Source organism: Pongo pygmaeus, chromosome X, assembly GCF_028885625.2.
Source record: "Pongo pygmaeus isolate AG05252 chromosome X, NHGRI_mPonPyg2-v2.0_pri, whole genome shotgun sequence".
Taxonomy (NCBI): Eukaryota; Metazoa; Chordata; class Mammalia; order Primates; family Hominidae; genus Pongo; species Pongo pygmaeus.
The window spans coordinates 81,614,902-81,634,408 of record NC_072396.2 but is presented as its reverse complement, the minus strand read 5'-3'; the positions used below and the strand labels follow the sequence as shown (position 1 = coordinate 81,634,408).

The 19,507-nt window shown below is 36.8% G+C and overlaps 1 protein-coding gene across 1 annotated transcript in view; it reads left to right on the top strand.

Moving 5' to 3' along the window:
• Positions 1-13,911: 13,911 nt before the first annotated feature.
• The window catches only part of CYSLTR1 (cysteinyl leukotriene receptor 1), a 52,209-nt gene continuing 46,613 nt past the window's right edge, over positions 13,912-19,507 (top strand). The window contains exon 1 of the mRNA XM_054471258.2: positions 13,912-14,385. The gene's annotated coding sequence lies outside the window, so the exon portion shown is untranslated. The remainder of the gene's footprint in view (positions 14,386-19,507) is intronic.

Below are 19,507 nucleotides of genomic sequence, written 5' to 3'. Positions count from 1 at the left end.
AAAATAGAACTACCATTTGACCCAGCAATCCCATTACTGGGTATATGCCCAAAGGAATGTAAACCATTCTTCCATAAAGAATATAAACCATTCTTCCATACACATATGAATGCCTATGTTCGTCACAGCACTAGTCACAATAGCAGAGTCATGGAATCAATGTAAATGCCCATCAACAGTAAACTGGATAACAAAAATGTGGTGCATATATGCCATGGCAGCTGTAAAAAAGAATGAGATGATGTCCTTTGCAGCAATATGGATGGACCTGGAGGTCATAATCCTAAGCGAACTAAGGTAGAAACAGAAAACCAAATACTGCATATTCTCACTTGTAAGTGGGAGTTAAAAATTGAGTACACATGGACAGAAAGAAGAGAACAACAGACACTGGGGCCTCCATGACTGTGGAGGGTGGGAGGAGGGAGAGGATCATAAAACAACCTATCTGGTACCATGAATATCACCTGAGTGATGAAATAATGTATACATCAAATCCCCATGACACATAATTTACCTATATAACAAACCTGCAAATGTACTCCTGAACCAAAAATCAAAGTTAAAAATACAAGAAAATTTCTGAAAAGGAAACCATAAATAGTCCATGAAAAAAAAACTGTTAAAACTAATAAACAAATTCAGTAAAGTTGTAGAATACAAAATCAACATACAAAAATCAGTTGTATTTCTATATACTAACAATGAACCCTCTGAAAAAGAAATTAAGAAAACTGTCCTGTTCATGACAGCATCAAAAAAATAAAATACTAAGGAATAGATTTAACAAAGGAGGTGAAAGATCTATATAGTGCAATCTATACAACATTGATGAAAGAAATCAAAAAGACAATTAAATGGAAAGATAGCCTATTTTCATGGATTGAAAGAATTAATATTGTGAAAATATCCATAATACCCAAGTGATCTACAGATTCAGTGCAATCCCTATCAAAATCTCAATGGTATATTCACAAAAATATTTTTAAAATTCTAAAATTTGTATGGAACCACAAAAGACCCTAACAGCCACATTCTGAGAAAGAAGAAAAAGGCTGGAAGGATTCCACTTCCTAATTTCAGACTATATTACAAAGCTATAGTAATCCAAACAATATAACATGGGCACCAAAACAGACACATAGGCCAATGGAACAAAATAGAGTGCCCAGAAATAAACCCAAGCATATAAAGTCAACTAATTTTTGACAATGTTGCTATGAATACACAAAAGGGAAAACAAATTCTCTTCAATACATAGGGCTTGAAAAACTGGACACCCACATGCAAAATAATTAAATTGGACCCTTGCCTTACATCATATACCAAAATTAATTCAAAATGAACTACAGACTTAAATATAAGACCCTGAAACTGTAAAAATCCTAGAAGAAAACATTAGTCTTATAATTATTTTTTAAATATGACATCAAAAGCACAGGCAACAAAAGCAAAAATAAATGAGTGAAACTACACCAAATGAACATTTCTGCACTGGAAGGGAGATTAATCCCTTATTGGATATATGGTTTGCACATATTTTCTATCTTCTTTCTCAGGATGTGGCTATTAGGGGTCTTTTGTGGTTCCATACAAATTTTAGAATTTTAAAAATATTTTTGTGAATATACCATTGAGATTTTGATAGGGATTGCACTGAATCTGTAGATCACTTGGGTATTATGGATATTTTCACAATATTAATTCTTTCAATTATAAAAAATTAATAAAAAATTATAAAATGAAGTCATACAACTCAATAGCAAAAAAAAAATAACTTGACTAAAATATGGGCAGAGAGCCTAAATAAACATTTTTCCTAAGACATAAAATGGCCTCCAGGTATATGAAAATGTACTGAACATCACTAATCATTAGAGAAGTACAAATCAAAACCATAATGAAATATCATGTCACAACTATTAGGATGGCTATTTATTGAAAAGACAAGAGATAATAAGTGTTGGTCAGGATGCAGAAATAAGCAAACCCTTGTACACTGTTGCTGGGAATGTAAATTGGTACAGCCATTATGTAAAACATTATGGGTGTTCCTCAAAACATTAAAAATAGAACTATTATACAATCCAGCAATTCTACTTCTGGGGATATATCCAAAGGAAATAAAATCAGTATCTCAAAGAGATACCTGCCTGCCCCCATTTTCACTGAAGCACTATTCACAATAGCCAAAATATGGAAACAACCTAAATGTTAACCACAGTGGATAAAGAAAATGCAATATATGTATATACAATATATTTATCCATATATATTGTATGTGTATATATACCATATACTACATAGTATATGCTATATACTATACTATATACACTATATAGTATACAGTGTACACACACACACACACACACACACAATGGGATACTATTCAGCCATAAAAAGAAGGATATCCTGTCATTTGCAATGACATGGATGAACCTGGAGGACATCATGCTACTGAAATAATCCAGACAGAGAAAGGCGTATAATGTGTGATCTCACTTGTATTTGCCATCTAAAACAGTAGAACTCATACAGAGTAGAAGAGTGGTTGCCAGGGGCTGGGGGGGTTAGGGAAATAGGGAAATGTTAATCAAACGATACAAACTTTCAGTTATAAGAAGAACAAGTTCTGGGGACCTAATGTACTGCATGGATGATGATGGCTGTGTTAACTAATTTGATTACAATAATCATTACACAATATATATGCATTGTGTAATGCATATACACAATTTAAGTTAAATGATCGTGTTGTATACATTGAATATATATAATCTTTATTTGTCAATTAAATACTTTAAAATAAAAAGAGAAAAAAGAAAATGAGCAAAGGAGATGAACAGACATTGCACTAAAGAAGACATACAGATGACAAGTAAGCACATAAAATGTTCAACTTTATTAGCCTTTAGGAAAATGCAAATTTAAACAATAAAATGTCACTAAACACCTGTCAGAATAGCTAACATAAAAATAGTGACAACACCAAATGCTGGTTAGCATGCACAGAAATATTGCTGGTGGTAATGTAAAATGATATAACCACCCTGGAAAGCACTTTGACAATTTCTTACAAATCTAAACATGCAACTGGTATACAACCAAACAACTAGACTCTAGGGCATTTATCTCAGAGAAATGAAAACTTATGTCCACACAAAAATCTGTACACAAGTGTTCATACAGACTTGTATATAATAACCCCAAACTGGTGACAACTAAAATGTCTTTCAACGGCTGATTAATTAAACAAACTGTGGCATATCAGTATCATGGAGTAGTACTCATAAATAAAAAGATTCAAACTGTTGATCCACGTGACTTGAATGAAGTTCCAGGGAATTATGCTGAGTGGGAAAAAAAAGACAATCCCAAAAGGCTATATACTGTATTATTCCATTTATATAACATTCTTGAAATGATAAAATTATCAAAGCAGAGAAGAGATTAATGGTTGCCTGGAATTAAGGAGGGATAGGGTGAGAAACAAGTGGATATGGCTTTACAGGGCAACACAGATCTGTGTAGTGATGAAAATCTTCTGTATCTGATTGCGTCAATGTGAATATCCTGGTTGTCTTACTGTGCTCTAGTTTTGCCAGATGTTATCATTAAGGGAAACTTGGTAAAGGGCACACAGCATCTGTCTGTATTATTTCTTAAAACTGCATGAGAATCTTCAATTATCTCAACATAACATTTTAATTTTAAAAATTTTAGTGAAAAGAAACTGAGACAGAGAAAATATATTTAATGTTATAGAAATAAATTTATAATGTATTGTTAAATAAAAATAGGTTGCAGGCCGGCCGCGGTGGCTCATGCCTGTAATCCCAGCACTTTGGGAGGCCAAGGCAGGTGTATCACCTGCGCTCGGGAGTTTGAGACCAGCCTGACCAACATGGAGAAACCCCGTCTCTACTAAAAATACAAAATTAGCCGAGCATGGTGGTGCATGCCTGTAATCCCAGCTACTCGTGAGTCTGAGGCAGGAGAACTGCTTGAACCCGTGAGTCGGAGATTGCGGTGAGCCGAGATCACTGCACCCCAGCCTGGGCAACAAGAGTGAATCTCCATCTCAAAAAAAAAAAAAGGTTGCAAAACAATATATATAAAATAACTCATTTTGATGAATATTTTATGTATATATGTGAAGAAATAAAGCATAAAAAGCTATACACATAAACATTAAGAATGGGTGGTATCATGGATAATTTATTTCATGTAACTAAAATAAAGTCATTTTAGAAAAAATTTTAATTTATTTACACTGAATCATTAGTGACTTCTCAAATCCACTTCCTTCAGTTGGAATCTCAGTTAGCATAAGAATAGAAGCACTGGTTATAAAAATAGGACAAGTTTTTTGAAAGGTATAAAGTCCATCTTTTGAAAATTAAACATATGGCAGTTATGAAGCAGCATATCATGCACAGAACAAAATAAAAGCAATGTTGGTCTAGGTTTTGAAAAATTATAGTGACCTGTTATTTTAGAAACATAGTATGGATAGAAATAGCACAATAACTTAAATCAAAAAAGGAAAATGGACTTAAAATTTTTTCTTAGTTTCATTTTATTGTATTTCATAAAAAATGTTTACAATGATGATATTTTAAATGGATAAGACAAAGCATACTTTATTTATGTAGGGTATATTTTTAGTTATAATTTAAAGAGTATGACATGAAATCTAAAATAAGGACTATAAGGCAGAATTATTCTCAGGTGCAAGTATAGTAAACATAATTAAGTAAACAACTGTACTTTTCAATTTGTAGACTGGACATTTTCTTTTAACTAAAATGATCTTTACGTGATTGCCTCATATTCTTTTTGATTTGCATTTGGAGGATGTAAAGCCACCAGATGACCAGTAGTTCTAGATGGTATTTTCAGTACTTCATATGCAGCTGTATATAAGATTATATTTTAAAGAAATGGATGTAGTATAGATTCTAGAAACATTAACTGTAATGAACATTTAAATAATAATCATAGAGATAAGATACAGTATTAATTTTCTAAAGAAAATAAATTTCACAGATTGAAGTTAATGAATGTATTTTTGTTGGTATACCAAAATAAGTTTCCAATTAAAAAGTAGAAAATACATGTGAATGAAGTATAATGTGATTAATCAATTGAAATTATTGGAAAAATATTTTTTTACCTCAGTATGTGTAAAGCAAGCACTAAAAGTGATGTTGTCATAAATATCTCATGCTGAGGGAGTGTGATGGTTGAGTGTCGATTTGATTGAAAGATGCAAAGTAGTGTTCTTAGGTGTGTCTGTGAGGGTGTTGCCAAAGGAAATTAACATTTAAATCAGTGGACTGGGAAAGGCAAACCCATCCTCAATTTGGGTGGGCACCATCTAGTCAGCTGCCAGCATGGCTAGAGTAAAGCAGGCAGAAGAACGTGGAAGGACTTCACTTGCTGAGTCTTCCGGCCTTAATCATTCTCTCATGCAGGATGCTCCCTGCCCTCTAACATCAGAGCCCTAGTTCTGCAGCTTTTGGACTCTTGGACTTACACCAATGGTTTGCCAGGGGCTCTTGGGCCTTTGGCCACAGACTGAAGACTGTCCGCTTCTCTACTTTTGAGGTTTGGGGACTCAGACTGGTTTCTCTGCTCCTCAGCTTGCAGATGCCTGTTGTGGGACTTCACCATATGATCCTGTGAGTCAATACTCCTTAATAAACTCCCTTTCATACACACATCTAGCCTATTAGTTCTGTTCCTTTAGAGAACCCTGACTAATACAAAAAGACAAATAGAAAATGAGTAGAGGCACTGGATGCCTGGGCAGCAGAAGATATAAAAGGGAGAAAAAATAGCTATTAATAAAAGAGAAGTCAGGAAGAACTCATTTCAATTATTTTCTAATTTTCTTCAGGGTGGACTCTGTTGGACTGACAAGTTTAGAGTTAATGTCACACATTTAGCAGACAAACCATACTTTCAAGAAGACATACACAGGATGGAGGAGATATTTCTAGCCCTTTTTCTTCATTTACAAAAACCTTCTGACTGGCTCTTGTGAGAACCTATTATGTGCAACAAGACTATCTGAGGCAGTCTTCAAAGTCTGAAAGGAGACAACCGTTATGCAACATGGAGTACTTATATAGAATGCTATCAGCACTTCCTGCTTAAAACAGGAAGAGAAGAACTGACAGTTATAAACCCAAAATGAGTAAAATGAGGCCTTTTAATCTCAGGAACAAAAAGACAGACTCTTACAGCTACCATTTTGACTACTCATGACTGCAGCTTGTTTGTTAGTTTGTTTAAATTATATTGGACTCAAGACAGCCTGGAGATTGAATAATTGTCAGATTCAAGAATGTGCTTCATTTAGAAATCAAAGTGAGTGTTAGAACCATTTCAGAGGAGAAAGAATGCCAATAATATCTTGCTGCAAAAAAAAAGTTCAATGTTACCTAACAAGAGCATTCCATAACTGACACTAAGCTGATAAATGATAGTCTTAGAATTTTATAATGCATTCCCATTTTCAAAGTGCTTTCACAGACCTCATTTGATCAATAGTGAGAAACATAAAAGCAATAGTTGAGGCTCTATGTTAAGAGATGTGACAAAAGTTATCAGTTTGAGTGCCTGAACACCATAATCTTTCACTCCTCATCCTATTAAGTGTGTTTTCCTATTCTCCTGGTTTTATTATTTCTATAAAGGAAAATGTTCAACCAACCAGTAACCACATATTTGCCCCCCGACCCAGCACACAACACACAATTTGGCCCACAGTTTTTCTGTATGGGTGAGAAATAAATTGTTAGGCACAACTTCATGGAACAAAAGGCAATCTACAAACTGACAAAACGAATCTGAGGTTGATCCACAGATGCATGACCCAAATCAAAAATGATGAAACTAAACAAGCTGAGCCCTTGTTCTATAACCATAGCTATTATACTTCTAGGGATCCAGCTCAGCCCCATGAGACACATATTTTTTATGTGTTCTCTGAAGTCCAGGAAAAAATATCTTCATTTTTGTTTGTTTCAGTCAAGGTCAAAGCCTTGACCAGGCAATACAGACTCCAACTGGCCAGTTGTGAGGAGCCCCTGGACAGAACAGGGATGCACATATTTATTAGGAAATAATCGACATCAGGAAAAGCACTTCTGATCATCTGTAAGCAAAACCAAAAGAAAAATCACCAAACAAGGATAAAATGAAAGGCCTGTGGAAATATTATCCCCCCCAAAACATCAAGATTATGTTTTGTATTCAAATTTGTAACCAATGTTCCCTGAAGACTCACCTGTACAAACTACCAAGTCAGCAGAGTTAAAATGTAAGTTCTTAATGCTCCAAACCAGAAATCATTCTTTCAGACCGTGTCTAATTCCAGTCTGGCAACTTTAAAATATAAATAACTCTGAGAGAGCAAAACCATAGTGTAAATAAAAATAAAGCTACATTTACTGGAAACATAATTTGTGCCAGGCACTGTTACATTTAAGGCTTTTAACCACCCCATAACATAGTCAAATTATTGGCCCCGTTTTACAGACAAGGAATCTGGGGAACCAAGAGCTGGAAGTTGGATAACTTGTCCAAAATCACAACCAGTAAATGGTGAAACAAAGATTCCGCCCAAATCTATTTACCTCCAAAGCATAAGCTATTAACAACTAAGGCATACTACCTCTCAGAATGCTGTTTCTTCTGCAGCACTCTACCTCCTGTAGGGGAGCAGATGCTGAAATGAAAAAAGAAAAAGAGGGAGTAGTGAAAATATATTTGATTTGCTTCAAAAATTTTGCCCAAGCTAGTACTGTTGGTATTTTTTGAAAGCCAGGATGTTTCATCAAGAGAGGTGAAGCTAGGTTAAGGGCTGGGCCCTAAAATCAAATATTTAAATCAATTTCCCTTGGCTAGAGGGTTAGCTGGTCCCTGCTGAGGTAAAGGAAATATGCCAAAGACAACTTCAGAGCATGTCTCTGGGGAATATCCCCTGTTACTAGGAAACAACCGAGAGGTTGTTTTTACAGCTATTTACAGTTCACAAGCACTTTCATGTGCATTAGCTCACTGTTCCCAGTGCAGTACAGGGTGGATAGCATTATCCCTTTAGTCTTATTAATTACAAACGAGAAAACTGAGACTCATAAGATGTAAGTGACTTGCTGTGCCCCAGGTCATACCAAAAGTGATGGAGCCAAAATAAACCTAGGTCTTGGGATTCCAATTTCAAGCCAAGTGAATGTTTTCCATTTACCTTCAGAGAACTTCAACAGCTAAGGCAGTTTTACAAATAGTACTTCAGTTGTCCCTAAGCCTTGTTCTTACACCACTCCCTAACACACAAAAACAAGCAGGAAATACATACAAATAACGCTTGGCAGATGCTGCCATTGTGGTAAACATAGCTCCATATGTAAAAGTGGTCCTTTGCAACTAGGTACTCAATGGCAATAATTCCCTGCCCTGGGAGGATAACACCCTTCAAGACCCCAAGTTATCTCAAAGTTACCCAAATATGTCTCTCCAAGAAAATGTTTATAAGAAGGCATGCAGTATTTTGGGTGAGAGAAGGCATTGGGTAGGAGAGGAGGATGAAGACATAGGCAATAAAATAATTTTATCTGCATAATACCTTACAGTTTATAAAGCCCTTTCATGTCTTTCATATTATTTGATTTTTAAATTCTGTGAAATAAACAGAGCCGAGATTATTGTGATTATTTTTTCTAATAAGAATACTAAGACTCAGAATGATGGAATAATCTATCCAAGGATGGAAAAAAAATCATCTTGAGGGAGCCTCAAGGCTTTTGAGGGATCCTCTCTGGATTCAGTTTCCTCATCTATAATATGAAAGGGTGGGACTAGATTTATTTATTCAACAAATTGAACAAAACAACACTACAACTAATTTGCATCATAAGTTTCCTCATGTGTAGAATAAGAGGAAGACATGGATGCTCTCCCTGGTTCTCTTCAGCGCCAACATTCTATGGAAATAGAATCTGCAGGACTCTAGAACTCACCCAGATTTGCAGGGCATGCTGAAATTTGGCCCAGGCTCTCTGTCTCCCCAACCTGCCTGGTGAGTAAGAGTGGGGGGGTTGACTCTATAATCTAAACATCCTCTCTCTATCCTTCCCATGTCCACCAACCCAGGGCGTTAAAGTTACCATTACCTCCATCTTCTCATTGTATAGTCCATGGTATGTTTTTCACATCCAATTCTCCCCATCGATAGTGGATGATCTCTCCTATGACAGTCAGTCTTTGGGCCAAATCTCGTTAATGAATCTGAATTTTTTCAGAATTTTTTTTATTTTTACTTTTATATTTAGGTTCAGGGGTACATGTACAGGTTTGTTACATGGGTAAATTATGTGTTGCTGAGGCTTGGTGTACAAATGATTTTGTCACCCAGGTAGTAAGCATAGCACCTGATAGGTAGTTTTTTTACCCTTTTCCCCTCCCAAACTCCCCCCTCAAGTAGTACCCAGTGTCTATTTTTCCTATCTTTATGTCCATGTGTGTTCAATGTTTAGCTCCCACTTATAAGTGAGAACATGCATTATTTCTAAACTTAACACATTTTTAAGTGATTGTAGACAATCTCCCTAATTAAGGAAAGGCCTAGCTCTCACTGAAGGTCTTTGTCTAATTCCTCCATTACTGTTCCTCTCTTGTAGCAAAAGTTGAGGTAAGAGCAAGTCTAACTGGCTCCAGTTCCTAGGCTTGGAGACCATGAAGCAGGTTTCCTGACCACACACACCCGCAGACTCTCTGTCACCTCAGCTGCCAAAATTTCCTCCAACCCAGCCCACTTCCCCATCCATACTTATCTCCAGCTGAACTCAGGGGCAAACACTAAGCAGCAGGAAATAAAGCTGGAGCTCATCATAATCATGACAACTTTCATTTGTATAACTTTTTTGTTTTTTTGTTTTTTTTCATTGAACCTTTATGAATATTTTCTCTTTTGGTCCTGTCAGGAGAGAAAGGCAAGAACTGCAAAACTTTATGTAAAGGAGCTCTCTCATCCATGCTAACCAGATCCCATGCCCCCCAAAACACTTTAAAGCCCACAAATAGAGTCACCCACACTCAATGTGCTTGAATCATGCTCAGAGATCCACACTGAATATAAATAAATATGCAGAGGTAGAAACAAATCTGCTTCCTCTTCATTAGATGCCCAAAAACCTGGGTTCTTTTTCCCAGCTTTGGCACTTAATTATATGAACTTGTACTGATATTCTTTACCCCAAGCTAGGTATTAATTTTAACATCTGTCCTAACTTTGTGCTGTTCAATGCAGTAGCCACATTCACATGTGGCTATACTATTGAGTGCCTGAAATGTGGCTAGTGTAATTAAAATACAGAACTATTTATTTATTTTATTAATTTACATTTAAATCTAAATAACCAGGTGTGGCTAGTGGTTACTGCATGGCTAGTGGTGACAGCACAGAATAATGTACATAGTAATGTAACATTACTTAGATGATCTGTACCATCTTTCCTAGGTGGTCTGTGCTGTTCTGTTAACAGGGTTCATTCAACCTCATCCAGCACTCTCAGTTAGAGGGTCCTTGCCTCACTAAAAATGACATTCCAGGGTTGTTTTATACCCATGGAATAGGCCCTGGGGCAAGAAAAAGGAAAGTTGTAATAGCCATATTTCCACAGCCAGCCTGATTTTTTTCATTGTCTCTGTGTTTCTATAAGCTGGAACTAAAAGGTGAATCATGTCTATTATAGACTCTATGAATGAATGTGATAAAAGAAAAGCCTTAGATAAATTAAAGTTAACAGAGTTTAATTGAGCAAAGATCCAATTTGTGAATCAGGCAGTCTCTGAACCAGAAAAAGTTCAGAGAGGCTCCAGTGCTGAGGTATGGTTGAAGATTTATAGATAGAAAAAGGAAAGTGATGTGCAGCAAGTCAAAGTGAAATACAGAAACAGCTGGATTGGTTACAGCTTGGCGTTTTCCTTATTTGAACATAGTTGGAACAGGTGGTTACCTTCATTTGGTCAACCTTGATGACTGGTACAAGAGTAGGTTACAGTCTGTTTATACTTCTAGTTAGGTTATAGTTCACTATGTACAGAGAAACCTTTAGGCCGAACTTAAAATATTTCCAGGAGACAGCTTCAGGCTAAACTTAATTTAACAAGCATATATGTCTATATAGAGCTGGGCTTTGAGTATAGTCATGCTCTTTACCCTTCCAAAGTGCAATTAGTATTGGCTGTGAAAAAATTTCAGTCCTGGAGAAAGAAAAATTACTATTTTTGATTTTGTGGTAAAATAACGGCATCTTGAGAGAGCCTCTTTCTAGCCTGCTTATTCATCTATAATATGAAAGGGTTGGACTAGATTTATTTATTCAACAAACCAAACAAGGCAATGAGCTAAGAGCTGAGGACACAATGATGAATCAGACATGTCATACCCTCAGGAATTCAATTTAATATAAAGTCTGAACCAGATGATGATTTTTCATTACCTCTTTCAGCTCTGAGTCCACATAATATATGAATCCTGTCACTTACGTGTGAACGCTGTTGTGACTGAAAATTCTTTCTTTATCTTTCTACCCAAGTCTTACTTCATTGAGACAGATTTCCCATCCAACTGCATGTTATCCCCCCTCTCCCTCACCACTCCCTATTTGGTCTTCCCTACCTCAATAAGAAAGTAAGAACTGAAGGAGTCTGGGAAAATGAGCAAGAGTAGAGAGACAGCAGCAGACAGGTATCATTCTGGGCATTTCAACCTTTCCTAAAGTGAAGGAGAATGTGAGAGTAGATATGTAATGAAGACGGATGGATGGGAAGAGAAAAGATAAAGAGATGAAGAAAGGAGACAAGGAGTCTGATGTCATTTATAGCAAATGTGGTGTAAATTGATCCAGCTGTACAAGGCGAAGACCCATTTGGGAATGGGTGAATCACTGCCTTTCCCATTGCTCAAGAACAGAAAATTAGCTAATGAAAGAAACAAGTAGGGGAGCACAAAGAAGAACCACAAGAAACACCCTCTCTGCCACAGCTATTTTGGTACCAACTTGAAGCTCAAGGATTGAAGGGGGCCTGCCCCTCCACACCTGTGGGTATTTCTCATCAGGTGGTATGAGAGACAGAAAAGAAATAAGAAACAGAGACAAAGTATAGAGAAAGAATAGTGGGCCCAGGGGACCGGCAGCCTCAGCATGTGAGGACCTGCACCAGCGCTGGTCTCTGAGTACCCTCAGTATTTATTGATCATTATTTTTACTATCTTGGCAAGGGGAGTGTAGCAGGGCAACAGGTGGGGAGAAGGTCAGCAGAAAAACATGTGAGCAAAGGATCTGTATCATGCATAAGTTCAAGGAAAGGTACTGTGCCTGGATGTGAATGTAGGCCAGATTTATGTTTCACTTTATACAAATACCTCAGTGTAGCAAAGAGAAACAGAGCAGTATTTCTGCCAGCATATCTCGCCTCTAGCCACAGGGCAGTTTTCTCCTATCTCAGAATAGAAAGAATGGGAATGGTTGGCTTTACAGGAGACATTCCATTCCCAGGGAGGAGCAGGAGACAGAAGCCTTCCTCTTATCTCAACTGCAAAGAGGCACTACTCCTCCTCAGCAGAGACCCTTTACGGGTGTCGTGCTGGGGGATAGTATCAAAGCAGAAACAATTTTTCTTGGTACAGATCAAAATGGAATTTCTTATGTCTTCCTTTTCTACACAGACACAGTAACAATCTGATCTGCCTTTCTTATCCCCACAAAGGATCTAGCTCCTTTCTCTTTTCTTCATTTCCTGAGTATGAATTGCGCTTCCACTGTAGCTCAAAATGGCTGTAACATTTCAGACTGGAGGAAAAGTGATAATTCACTCTTTGTCTCACTTATAAACTTTCCTGTAGATATTTGGGGTTCCAAACCCAGTTGAAGAAATACTAGTTTGAATGTCAGTTTAGTTACTAAAACTCCCTAGGAGAAGATTAGAAAGTCTAGTCTTGAATCCAAATGTTAACATCCTTTCAAATGTGGTTGGATAGCCTTTTCCTCCAACTATCACCATCACCACCACAATCCAGAACTCTGTGAAAAGCGATAAAGATTCAAGGGGCCTTAGAGTGATTGCCCCAGGTTGATTGTGAGGTAATTCTTGTACCTAAAGATACAAAATTTGAGTAAATGACTTTGTTCCTACAGCAGGTAGCAAGCCAGAAGGCTACTGCTGGGCTCACATTTTACAAGTACATAAAACTAGTTGTTAGTTATGGGGCATGTTTACAAAGTGTTAAAATCAACATATTTATGCCCATCTCCATATAGAATCTTCTTAATATAACTCAAGATAATTGATCTTATCAATTTGGTTTTTAATATCAAAGTGCTGCCCCAGGCTTCAATCAGCACATACCAGACTGCTATGTCCCTATTCTCCAGAAGCCATATTGAGCACCCCACAGCTCTAACACCTCAGAGCCTAGCCAAAGGCCAAGAACACTTGCCTGATCCCCCAAATTTCCAACACAGGACCATTGACAGCAAGCCCAGTCATTCCAGATCATCTTCAGTGGGACAAAAAAAGAAAAAAACAGTTTTAATCCAATGGAGGCAATTTATTGTTATGAAGATTTCAGGAAACAAAGCTCAAAAAGGAACCAGAAAGGAAAAGGCTTTTTAGAATGTGGATAGAGCCACAAGTGTCATTAAGGAGAGAGAGAGAGAGAAACAGAGAGATGAAATTTATGTTGCTTAAGATCAAGTTTCACATAATGTCAGTTATATTAGCATATACTGGCAGGATTATCTTTCCCCACCTACAAATAGCCTAATGACCTCACAGTCACAGAAATCACAGAGAACGAAGCTGAAGAGAGAACACTCCTCCCTGCTTCCCATCTTAGAGCAGCTGAATAATTTCCTGAGAATTCTATTCCTGAAGCTAGGAAGAAAAGTTTATTTATACATACACGCAACCTGCAAGTCTCCAGTTTCTATTCTTCCTTCCTCTCTGGCCCTTTCCCTCCCCCACTTTGCACCAGAGAAGTCAGACTCCGGGAGTGCTTTAACAGTTTGAAGGCTAATCTGAAAGAGGAAGAAGAATCTGTATATCTGTATATACTGGCTAGCAAATGTGCCCTGCTCTCTCCCCTCTTAAAAATAGCAGCAACCCATCTTTGCAAAGAAGCTTGCCTATAGAGCAGGCACTCTGTGAATGGACTGTGCTTTTATGACCCTACAGGGTATCAAGATACTGTGCAGCTCACCAACAAGGATTAGTTGCAAGGACTGGTAGATTGAATTTACTGAAGACTTGGAGTTTGCTTCTGAGAACAAACGCAAAAGGACAGGAAACTGTGGACCTTGAAGTTAGCAGGTAAGGAGACTCAGTATTCAGTACTAAGACCAGAACAGTATGTAGTAAAATGTTGCTGACGGTAAATTTTAGCAAATTCCCAGGAGTTTGGGGATAAGTTATCTGCCTTACCTGCTTTAACTTTGGGTGCTAGTATGAATTCTTTCTGCTTTATTTCTTAGCCAGAAATCTGATAATATGATCAGTCTGTCAACAAATGTTGCTCAGTGCTTCTGCTAGGGCTCAACATGGCAAAATACAGAGGAGACACACTCTGCAAGCCTCCAGTGCCTTTGTAATTAAGCCAGAAATGTAAGATATATTTTCAAATCCCCATTTTGAGGGTTCAGTGGAGTTTCTCTAACGTAGTGGCATTTTCTTTCAATATGGAAAATAAATATGTAGTGATTACTGAAGGTAAACCAGTGGAGAGTAAAATTTTCACAAGGTAATTTCACATTTGTTATCCCACCTGAACCTTTCAACATCCTATAATTTAGACAAGGTAAGTGTTACTGTCCATGTTTATGAATGAGAAAATAGACTCAGAGAGGCTAAAAAATTTTCTTGCAACACACTGTACAACTAGAAAGTGGCCAGTTCTGGCCAGAGACTGTAAAAATAAAGCTCTCTCAACTATAAATGAATAGAAGAAAATTGCATGATCTATTTAGTAACTCAGACACATCTGGTGTAGACTAAGTTTACACAGAGCCAAAAATTCATACATTTTAATAAAATCTTTAGCCAGGAACATTTTTCTACTTAGCAACAAAAAAAAGCTGTTTTCAAGAGGAAACAAATGGGTTGGTGAGTTCCACATACTGAACTCAGTGGTTCTGCTTTCCAGTATTCTGATTATTTTGAAACCTAGAGAGAAGCTATGATACCATATGTCTAACAAATGATTATTTTATAAGAAATTGTAACTAAATCTGAACTAGATTGTACACTATTTTAAAAACAAAAATATTTATTTTTTACAATGCATTATAAAATACAAAGGACTGCATTACATTTAAAATACATTAGGAAAATTTGTTGCAAGACAGTTTTAACTTTATTACAGAAGTCTTAATCATTCAGAAATGTTTTCTGTTGTTGTTTTACTATTAATGGCTCAATTAGAAATAAAAGCTATCAGTTTTTACATCATAAACAACCTCAATGCTGTATTTACATTCATCCATGATAAAAAATTGTTCCCCAGTTCCCCTAAGTATTGACTACACCAGCCAGTCAGGGTTCCTCCAAATAAAATAAGTCAGTTTGGGAGCCAGTAAGCACACAGACAATGGTAGGTTAAGAAAAGTTTGCTATTTGCTTTTAGACTTAATCTAGCATGTTAGTGTATTCCTAACCCAGAATCATCAATTCTCATTTTCTACTACCTCCCCTTAATGAAATTTTGATGCATTTAGAAACTACTTATCTGTCATGAAAGCAAGATTCTTCCACAGTATAGAAAATTATAAATTTGTATTTTCAGTATAATTGGCCAATAATAAAGGATAATAAAGGGAAGGTGCTGATTCTTAAGGTACATACCCAACCTTGTGAATTCAATACTATGAATGGTAACTATTATAATCTCCCAAATAACATTGCCCTGTATGGACCGCTACTTTGGTCCATTTTGTTATTCTCATATTCCTAACACCTAACAGTGGCTGCTCTAAACTATCTTGCTGCATGGATTTCAATGGGAGAGAAATGGGGTAACTGGGATAACTGGGAGTTCACCCTTGCTTTGACATGTAAAAAACTGGATGTTCTCTGGCAAGTTAACAGCCATTAGTATTTCTTGGTTCGTTTGTATATCTAATGCAGTAATGAGCTGATAGGAATATTTTCTAAATCTCTTAAAATGATAAATACAAAATCTGAAAGCAACTTGAAAATACAAACCACCATCAGAAGGATTTTCTTTAAATTCCATTCATTCCAGGAGGATAAAACATATAACAAAACTGATTGCATGGGGAGACAGTAGGACTAGCTACACTCTACTCCCTAGACTATATTGCTAGGTCAGGGACATCACTCTAAGTCTCAGCAACCTCATCCTACTCTTAGGACCTGTCAGTAGCATCAAACGCTCTGGATTATAGTTGTCACTAGCCCTACAATACTTATGCACACCTCAATGTGAACTCTAAAAGGAATAAAATATTTAAGAGTAGTATTTAAGAAGTATTTCTGTGAAAGCACTGTCCACATTTTGTTGTTACTACTTTAACCAAGCCCATTGATTCTTAGGATTATATGCTAAGGATTAAAATAGTTTTTTGCAGCAAGTTTTGAATGCAACACAATATCCCACTACTCTTTCATAAAACCACTTGTTCAATCACAGATTTGGTTATAATACAAATCACGTTTTTAAAATATATATGTATGTATAGTTGTGTGTGTGTGTGTGTGTGTGTGTGTGTAAAATAGAAAGACCTAAAGTCACTTTTATCTCTCACTCCAGTGTTATTTGCGTTTCAGGCCACATGAATATCTATGTGGTATGATTTAAGGGTCAGTGAGAAAAGCTTTCCCAGTTCAATCAGATATGAACAAACTGTTGAAAGATATATTTATATTAGTCAACCCTACAAAAGATAGATTAGTCAGTATGCCAATTTGTTGCTTTGCAGTGCAGAAATAAAACTGTTGGCTGGGTGTGGTGGCTCATGCCTGTAATCCCAACACTTTGGGAGGCTGAGGTGGGCAGATCATGAGGCCAAGAGATTGAGGCCATCCTGGCCAATATGGTGAAACCCCATCTCTACTAAAAATACAAAAATTAGCTGGGTGTGATGACGCATGCCTGTAGTCCCAGCTACTCAAGAGGCTGAGGCAGGAGAATCACTTGAACCCAGGTGGTGGAGGTTGCAGTGAGCTGAGCCAAGATCGCACCACTGCACTCGAGCCTGGTGACAGAGCGAGACTCTGTCTCAAAAAAAAAAAAAAAAACTGCTAAGAAGTCTAATAGACTCAGCAAGAAGTATATATCCTCATCCCTACAGAAAAGGCAATAAAGAAAGTCATTCCTTTATCTAATTTGATTAGATAAATACAGACATCTTAGGTCCATTAATTCATGTTACAATCAAGGTGCTAAAACACCCTCAGATGGCAATTACTTTTGCCTTTAATTAAGAATTCTTTATGGATTAGTAGAAAAAGCAACTGCATAAATTCTTCTATTCTGCTGCTTCATTCTGTCTCATTCCACTCCATCTCATCATGACCTCACCTTTCTCTGTGCCCCACAGTCCTTCTTCCAGATTGGGGGGGTGGGTACATATGGAAGAAAAGAGAAAGAAAAATACTTTAAATTTGGGGGATAAGTTAGGAAGAGGTCCTTATAGAAATAGAGGAAAAGAGATAGAAGAGTAAACATAAGCCCTTGGACATTTAACACACAGCTGATTTTCTTTTTGATGAATAAAATGTCATTTTCTTGTTTAGAGTACTTTCAGAATCAATACAACCCAGACATTTGAGCTCCCACATACGTGTAACTGATAGAAAAGAAACAGGAGTTCAGATCTAGACTTAAGGTCCTTGAGCTAAAGAAAAAAGAGGAGACATTTCGGCATTCTTTTATTTTTCATCAATCCCTTTTCCCTAAAAGGGAAAGAAAAATCCAGTTTTGAATAGCATTTCAAGATGTCTAAAGTATAGACTTGTTAAGATTTCCCATAAATTTCAGATTAACAGTGTTTGTTTCTACAAAGGGTTGTCTTTGTGTTGTCATGAATTCACCAAGCTAAGTAGAATTGAGCTAATAATAACAACACTCAAACATCTCAGATGTGTCTTACATACTTATTCCAAAGTTCCTAGGAAATGTTCAGGCCTCAGAAGGTAATAAAGCTTCTTTTCATTCCAAATTGGTTACCATTTGTGTTTGATCTGAATTTGAATTCTTACTTAAGACAAAGGGCCTTAAATAAAAAGAAATCTCCTAGAGAACAATTATTTTGCAAGAGCCAGACATCTAAATGCCCAGATGATAGAAGCAGGCCTCAGAGTTAGCTGTGAGCAATGACCTCAGAACATCAGACGATTCCAAGCTGCTGGTAATTAGGTAGAGAGTTATAGAGGTATTCCTGGAAAAAGGCCCTCTAGTTAGTGCTTTACAAAAAGTTCAAAAGTATGTGTGTAGGTTGCAACACATTTCTATCACCCAAACTAGGGGTGAAAATATCCTCCACTATACACTGTCACCCACACTCATGCACTCCTCAAGATCTCTACTGCCTTTTGTTAACTTTCATTTCCCTTAAGTTCTGGTCTTATGCATCCTTTTAATCTGATTACACAGGATAAAGCATTTTTGGCACAGTACAATGGAAAGGGACACATTGTCATTAGTTCTGAATGCCACAGTCCAAGGTCCTTTTCGGTTTGATAGTGTCATGTGTTTAGATTCCAACTGTCTGACAACAGAATGGCCTGAATTAATAGGTTTGATGTTCTCCTCTTAAGGAGAATAAGAGACTACAGAAGAAACACCTGAGAGCTGTCAGCAACGAAGTATCAGTTCCCCCATAGTTTTTAATACCAATGAGAATACATATCCTTGGAAATGTACGCCCAAAAAGCATATCCCTGTGGGCAGCACATCCCTGGAAATACGAAGTAAGAAAGCTACTTATCGTAATGATAGGGCTAAAGTGATCACAGATGGAAGGATCATTCTGCCCTCCTCCCTGAAATCTTTTACTACGATGAAAGAAAGTCATTGGGATCATTAGTATAGCCTGATGGTTTGTAGATTAAATCTCCATAGAGGATGAGTAGCTTTACTCTAGTCAATCAATAAACAATCACTCAATAAACATCAAATACACATTTTCCTATGTGCAAAGAGAGATATGATTGTGGGGTGGTGTGGTCAAAGTAGGTGAGCCTTATATGAATAAGAAAGAGAATAATAAAAATTTACACTTTAAAGAGCTTTGTAATTTACAAAACACTCATATTTGTTGACTCTCCTATTCATTCAGAAATTGATTCAACAAACATTAATGAGTGCCTACTGTATCAAAAGATTAATACAGCATTGTCCCTAACCTCCCTGAGCTCAGAATTACAGGATGGCACAACCAACTTTTTTTTCATTTGACAGTAATAGGCTACATGG